Raw genomic sequence first — 7510 nt, 5'->3', positions numbered from 1 at the left:
TTATCTTTTCTGGACATTTTAAAGCTTTTTAAATTATCATTTCATTGCATTTGCACCACAACTATTAAGTGAACCTTGATGCATTAACAGGTTCACAGTTTTTTAAAACTTAATTTTAATATTGTGATGACTGCAATCAGATTCTATGAAGAACTGTGTTTTATAGGATATGTATACGTGATAGTGCTCCGTATTTCAATGCATTCTATAGAGTATAAAAAAGCAAAATTATCAGTTCTCTAGAGGTAATTTGGTCTTCCAGTGTCCAGCAATAAGACTCATTTCAATCAGCTGGCCAAAGCAATAAGCTCAGCACATATTCCCTCAGAGCCTCATGCCTTAAACCCAATAAACTGAAAGCAAAGCCTAATGAAATGGATGATACAGAGGGAGGATAAGCTAGAGTCAAAAAATCAATGAAAAGGAGCAACGCTCTGTCTCCTGGCTACAGAGTTTGCCAGCTGGAGACCATAAAGTTTGGAAAATTCATCCATTAGAAAACGCAAAAGGTGCAACTTCTTGTTGTGGATATTTAGATGTGCTTTGTCTTTGCGTTTCTTTGTTTTCCACTTCAGCCTCATCGTTCAACTTAATTTTTATGAAATACACAAGAGATGCGTTTCTTTGGGGTTGTGTTATTGTTTCTGCCGGAGCCTTTTAGAATACAGACTCAGATGCTTCAGAATGTTGTTGTTATTATTATTATTAAGAACCAATAACTTACTGTTGAGGTAGCAAAATTGTCATGGGATTGCAGACGCCTGTAGTAGAGAGATGAATAGTTTTCGGAGAGCCAGTTTCAGGAGTGTGAGAAATCGGCTGTGACTGCAGAGAGCTGGGTCAAACCTGGCAGGAAGAGCATTCTGCTGATAAAACTGGATTATCTGCACACACACTTACACCGAAGGCACATGTACCAGAGTATCAGAGGCATATTATTCAGAATAGTGTCCGTAATACTGTGTAATTCAGTCGACAGACCTCAAACATGACATGTACTGATACATTCGCACAAAGGAACCCAGTGTGAGTGCAGCTGCTTTGAACTAAACACAGAAGAAAAGAAACAATTTGTTCACATACAGGACATTTCTTTGCATAATGTGAAACTAAAATGAAGTTATTTTTTAAAGTTCACATTGAGGTTGATTGAGCCTCTGCAAAGCTGTAACTTTGACATTAAAAGTGCCACAGCTCAGTCACACTGCATCCTATTACTTGGATGTTTCGTGCATCTTTATATTTTTTTGGTTTGTGTATTTTTTCTCACTCTTGTCAATGTTTGCTTTGTGTTTATTTCACATGAAAAGACCAGATGTAGGTAGTAACTAGTTACATTGACTCAGTTGCTTTTGCATAAATATTGTGGCTACTCTACCCTCCTCTGTAAAGTCACAGTGGAATCAGCGATTTTTGTTACACATCTTAGATTAAAATGAAAGAATTTTAGGACCTGAGAAAGGTCCGGCCCAAGTCCAGTCCTGGAAAGCTACAATCCAGCAACTTTCAGATGCATCTCTGCGCCAACAAACGTGAAGGTTAATCTGATCCCGGTGGGTTGAAGGAGGATGCATCTAAGGCTATGTTGACACTGCAGACCTTAATGTTCAATTCCAATTTTTTATGAAATCCATTGTTTTTTTTGCTTGTTCGTTCATATTTCTGAATATTTGCGTCTTGTATGTGATCCCTTGTGAGAACTGCAAACAACCTAGAATCATCAGTAGTGGATGCCGTAATGTCACACGTAGTGAGAACGCTCAGTGGCACTGAAAAGTCAGGACTATTTGCACAAATTCTACAAAAATCCCAGATAATATGGCAAAAGCATATGATTTAAGTTTAAACAGCTACATAATGTGCTGGTTTTAATTCACATTTCTTTTGCCATATACTTACTTTATATGCATGAATTTGCACTTACAGCTGTGAGCTTTTTTCTGTACCGTTGAACTGAATTCTGTGATGCTGTAGTTTCCATGAATCCTGGTGTAGCATGTCGACACATGGATATTTGGATTCTCCCGGGTTTAATGCATCATTTTTTTTATTTTGGAATAGTTCTTGGTCCAGTGGGTCCAAGACCAGAGAGGTGTGTATTGTGAATGAACTGAGGATAGAGGCTGAAGTTGTGAAGTTGTTAATCCAAGCAGAAACATCTGTTAAAAAGCTGATAATCCCGCTGTGTTAACAGACGACGCTGCTGCTGCAAAGAACACTGTGCAAATGTTAATCTGGCGCCATCTGCTGCTTCATCACTGGAATTACATTCTGACAGAAACTATTAAAAGATCAACTGTTATGTCGTAAATGTATAAACAAAAAAGGTATTGTAAAATAGATTAGTTACTTGATTTGCTTAAAGTAAATGTAGAAACAAAGAAGTTCTCAGATTCATTTAAGACTTCAGCTGTTTTGGAGTCGCAGTTTCACACTTTATTTCAGTCGATGGCATTTTTGTCACTTCTGGATTATTTTACTCTAAAAGCTAAAATTGTCTTTCTTTAAGTTTAAGTGAATTAAGAAAATCTCCTTTCAAGTTCCATCCAACATATGCACTGCCATATATGGAGCATGAGTCAGGTTGTTCTGTTAAAACAGATTTTCCAACAGGAATAAGTCAAATGGATGTATAGACACTTATTGGCAACACAGTAAAGGATTGTTACTATCCCACCTTCTAACTGTAGGATTAGGAAACAAGCTTTATGCAGAATAATGACTGCAAATAAATATGTTGTGATGTATGTTTTTCTGTGTTATTTTGAGATGTTCTGTCTTTAGTCCTGTTTCCCTGAGTCTCTGTCCTGCCCTCCCTGCTGGTTGATCCCAGCTGTGTCTAGTTTCCTGATTACCCTCCTCCTGTATTTAAGTCCACCTGTTGTCTTTGTCTCTTGTTGGTCCTTGTCTAATGTCATTCATTCATCATCTGTTTGCTTCCAGTGATTTTGAGTTTGTTTTCCTGATTCTTTATTAAAACCATCATTCACCATCATGACTACCTGGGTTCAGCAGCGTCTTCCTCACCTCCAGCCACCGCACATCACGACAGCATAGAGCTCAAACAGAGACACAGTGAATATAAAAAGGCTAAACACTCCTGTTGAAATACCAGGTAAAACAATGTAACCAAGATAAATCATTTCAAAACTTTTCTACCTTTTAATGTGATATTAACATTTCTCATGTTAATCTTTGATCTAAAGCCTTCATCTGCAGAAAGGTTAAGAATCTTCAAAATGAATCTTCATCCATAATCAGGATGTTTGGAAAAGTTTTTACGGCAGCACTGAGGAGCGACGTGACGTTCTGGTTGTGTTCTGGAGGTAAATGGAAAAAAATTATTTGCAAAAATCGAAGGCGTCTGAAATACTGGGGCATAACGTGTTGTGACTGAGTGACTCTTTGTATTTGATTCTGTCAGAAATAAAACCATTTGTTGTGACCTAAATGAGTCATTCTCTCACAAACCGTTCAGTCTTTCAGTAACTTGCTGCCAAGACTTCAGGTCACTCTTTGGTCTGGTGGATCTCTCTTGGCTTCAGCAAAGTAGCAATAAAAACCTGGATCTTTCTCGGAGCTCTTATGGCTTCTAACCCCGGCCTCTGGATGGGACCAAACCAGGACCAAAATATGCTTTAAGTGTTTTCATTATATGTTTTTATTTCTTATTCCCTGCTGCCCAAAATTACGTCTGGCTTAAATCACTTTGTCTAGAGAACTAAAACGTTCTGACGTTAGAACGAAAAGGAGCTTCCAAAGAGTCGCTGACACTTCAGTTTCTCTAATGGTGAACATCAAACTGTGTTACTTTTACTCTTTCTGCATGGCTGGTGCTGCTTTTCCTGCAGGTGTGGACTCAAACCACAGGACTTTGACTTGTTGTTTAGAGTTTAAAACCACAGTTTATAATTTGGGACTTGAGTTTTATGGCTCTCAGAACCTAAAACCTGCTATAACTGTGGGTCTGCAGAGAGGTTTGAGTCCTGTGGGACGTATGCAGCACGCAGGGTGTTATCTGCTAAACATCCAGGTTACTCTTAAACCTAGAAGTGTTAGAAATCTCTGCTGAGAATCAGATTTCATAATGGCAGTTTGTTTTTTAATTAAAAATGAATCTTGTAAATTAATAAAGACATAAATTGATGAGTAGTAGAGTGGCACCAATGTTTCTAGCAAGTTCTTTTATATTCTGTGGTGAATTTTTCTTTGCAGAAATGTTGATGGAGAGAATATTGTCCTTTTTTTTTACATCTTTCATGCATTTTTCAATAGTGTAAAATGTTATCCAAGTTTTGGTAACGTGGGCAGAAAACAACATAAAGACTTCAATGGATTTATTAAGTACACCTCTCCGTCTTTGTCATTTTCAATAACCGCTTCATTCTCTGATGTTGGTGCATTTGCAGTAATTTGCTTTCCTATCCAGCAGAGGGCTGTTCTGAAAACTGGCATCACTTTTTGTTCAGTTCAAACTTTGAACACAAATTTAATATCCATCATTTCAGATGCAAAAGATTTAGAGGTGTTTTTTTTTCTCATAATAATTACATTCATTTACTTTTTCACTGTTAAAAGACAGTCAGCTGGAGGTCTGAGCAACCAGAGCAGCACCTGATCACATAGTTCTGTCCCCCAAAGAAATAAACAAAGCAAGAAAAACCAGTGGAATTGATGCCAGTGAGTCTCGCAGTGCGAAGCGGTTTGTAAAACAGCTGATGAACGCTGGTGTGCAGCAGCAGCCGCCGCTTGCTTCTGGTTTGGTTTCTTCTGCTCTCTGTGTTGTGCTTCTTGAAAGATCCAAGTTTTTATTGCAGCTCGTTTCACGCCAAAAGAAGCAGCGGACCACACATCCAGAACCGCAGCAGAAACACAGCAGCTCCTGGAGGCTTTCAGGTTTTTGGGTTTCTAGAACCTTTTGTGTCGCCATAAATCACAGCTAACTGTGCAGACGCTCTTTGACAGAAGAATTAAAAAAAATCTTAATTAGGAATTTAGGATGATGTTTTTATTATCAAAGAAAGGGGAAAAGATGATGAATAAGAAAGGAAAGATGGTGGTTCTGGTTAAACTAACGGTTATACAAAGTCTCACATTTCATTATAAAATATTTGTCAAACTGAGAAATGCCAAAATATTACAATAGAGTCTGACCTTCTGGAGGACTGTAAACTGAGCTTTAACCTAAAAAGGTTTGGTGGTTCATGATGTAACTTTGTAGTGAAATTAATTACATGTTTGCTTTTTTAGCTCTTTAGCTCTTTAGACAGACTGAGTTCACTTCCATATGTGTGGGAATCACAGCTCAGCTTTTCTCCATTCTTACTGTTTTACATATTTTGATTTCATAAAACCAGGTTAAAGTTTTCCCTGAACAGATTTCCCCTACCTTAGGTTTGCATCTCTGCAGCTCCTCCAGAGCTGAGTTCTGTGAAACGGACAGATTATCGCCTGATGACCAAAACCTGCTTTGAACTTTCCCTCAGTTTTCTCCCTGACCTTTCCGCTGCGCTCCTCCATCTTCATCATCCTGTTTATTGGCTTTTTTGTTCGTTCCTTAACGAAGCTCAGAGGCCGTCACAGCTGGATTTGTGGTGGGGATGAATTACTCACAGCTGGACCCAATTTAGTGGCTTCTGAAGACACAAGATATCACAGGCTGAGCTCAGATGCATGCCACACTGTTTTGCTGTAAAAAAACTCAAAAACCATAATGATTTCACTCCTACTTTGTTTATTCACTACTTTGTGTCACTATATCAAATAAAATCTCAATATGTTGAAAACCATAGGCTTAATTTTAATGTTTTACTCAGATGTTTTAATTTGTTTCAGCTCTATGTGAAAAACTAATTTGAATGAAACATTTTCAGACAGAAATAAAGATGCAAACCATTGAGAGTCCCTTTGGAAAATATGAAATATCTTTCCCGTCTCGCTCTCTCCAGCTTCACCTGCTGATTTAGTTACTCCTGTTTGCCGGTTTGCCAGGTTTCTTCACGGAGCAGAAACCTGGAGTTCGTGGTCTCCCAAGAGCAAATTTCATTCCAGCAGGTTCAGCTGTCGGCCTCAGAAACGGTTCATCTGGAGTATGAGTGTTTGCAGGTTTTTCTGCTGAGTTTGCATCCCCATATTTGAAGACAACATTTAGGCAAATGCAGAGTCACAGCTGCAAGATTTCTGTTTTGATGGTAAATCGAGATCCAACTGATCAAAACCAGTAAGAAAAATCTGATTCCATCATTTTAATTGGGTGGCTGCTGTCTTATGCAAAACAAAGCATTTTCCTCTGAATAAACTGATGCATTTTAACCTGGAATGATCAGAAACAGTTCTTAACTCCTTCTAAACCCACTTCCAAACGTCCGGACTGTGAATCATTTTGTCAACAAGACGGAGTATTTTGTAGTAAAAGCTTCATCTTTCAAATCTGATGTGTCACCTTTTCCACAGACTCACAGTGAGCTCAGCAGATCCGACACGGCAGAGCGAGAGCTAAATGACAGAGTGGGGAGCAGAGAGGTGCCCCTGTGTCCCTGGTCACACCAGTGGGTAACCACACACTTCATCCAATGGCTCCAGACACACACACACGCTCACACACACACGGGAAGGTCAATGATATGTTGGGAAACGTAGTGAGGGGGAAACCTGAGAAGGGGAAAGCTAAACCAAAGAGAAAAAAACAATAACAAGAACAACCTGAAAAGATCAACACTGTTTCCATTTCTTTTTGTTTTTTCACTCCATCTTTGCAGTTTGGAGCTTCATGGTGGAGCAGCTAGCAGCTCTGCAGCAGGAAAACCGAATCCCAGCCTGGGAGCTTTTACTATGAAGTTTGTATGTTTCCCCCGGTTCTGCAGCTTCCTCAAAAACATGGCCGCTAGGTGGTTACCTTAGATTCCCCTTTAGGTGTGTGTGACTGGTACAGGTGGAGGGAAACTTCCTGTCTTCATCCCACTAGTTTCCATTAACCATATAATTGTGCAAATTGTAATAATGAAAGTAAATTTACTTAATGGCAAAGATGCGATTTTATTTTAAAAATTGTGTTTTTTGATAAGTTTTTGCGTTAGGATGAAGTGGATATTTGGCAAAACTGCAATGGAAAAAGTTTTTTGCATATCAGACGAGTCACATGATCAACGACTGGATGTTTCTACTGGCGGAAAAGAAGAAGATGATGTAGGAGGATGACGGGACGGCGTGCTTTTTTAATAATTTATTGTGTGAACAAATTTATCCACATGACATTTTAATTGAGCTCTTAATTAATGGAAACACCACAAAGAGAAATCATGTTTTTTTTTTTTTACATTAGCAGAATATTGACACTTTTGCACACATTTGAACTGATAAAGTTTTAAAATGCAGAATGCTAAGGCACTTTGCCTCCTGTCTTTGCCTGTTCGTCATATCAGACGAGACGTTGCCTAGTTTGCAGCTCAGTAGCTGAACAACATGAGCTAAGATGGAAATAGGAGCCGTGTTTGTTGGTTTGAGGTTTTCT

At 38.7% G+C, this 7510-nt stretch overlaps 1 long non-coding RNA gene across 2 annotated transcripts; it reads left to right on the top strand.

Moving 5' to 3' along the window:
* The first annotated feature begins 2825 nt into the window (after window positions 1-2825).
* On the top strand, window positions 2826-7279 carry LOC106952969 (uncharacterized). 2 transcript variants are annotated; one of them, XR_001426087.1, is made up of 5 exons: window positions 2826-3115; window positions 3207-3326; window positions 6454-6548; window positions 6759-6887; window positions 7065-7279. It is a non-coding gene; the product is annotated as an uncharacterized LOC106952969 (long non-coding RNA). The 2 variants fall into 2 exon arrangements; XR_001426086.1 differs by having other exon boundaries at window positions 6759-7279.
* The last annotated feature ends 231 nt before the right edge of the window (window positions 7280-7510 follow it).

This window comes from Poecilia latipinna, unplaced genomic scaffold, assembly GCF_001443285.1.
Source record: "Poecilia latipinna isolate Pla-1442-1.1 unplaced genomic scaffold, P_latipinna-1.0 Scaffold551, whole genome shotgun sequence".
Taxonomy (NCBI): Eukaryota; Metazoa; Chordata; class Actinopteri; order Cyprinodontiformes; family Poeciliidae; genus Poecilia; species Poecilia latipinna.
Note: the sequence above shows the minus strand (reverse complement) of the source record. Positions and strands in the feature narration are given on the sequence as shown.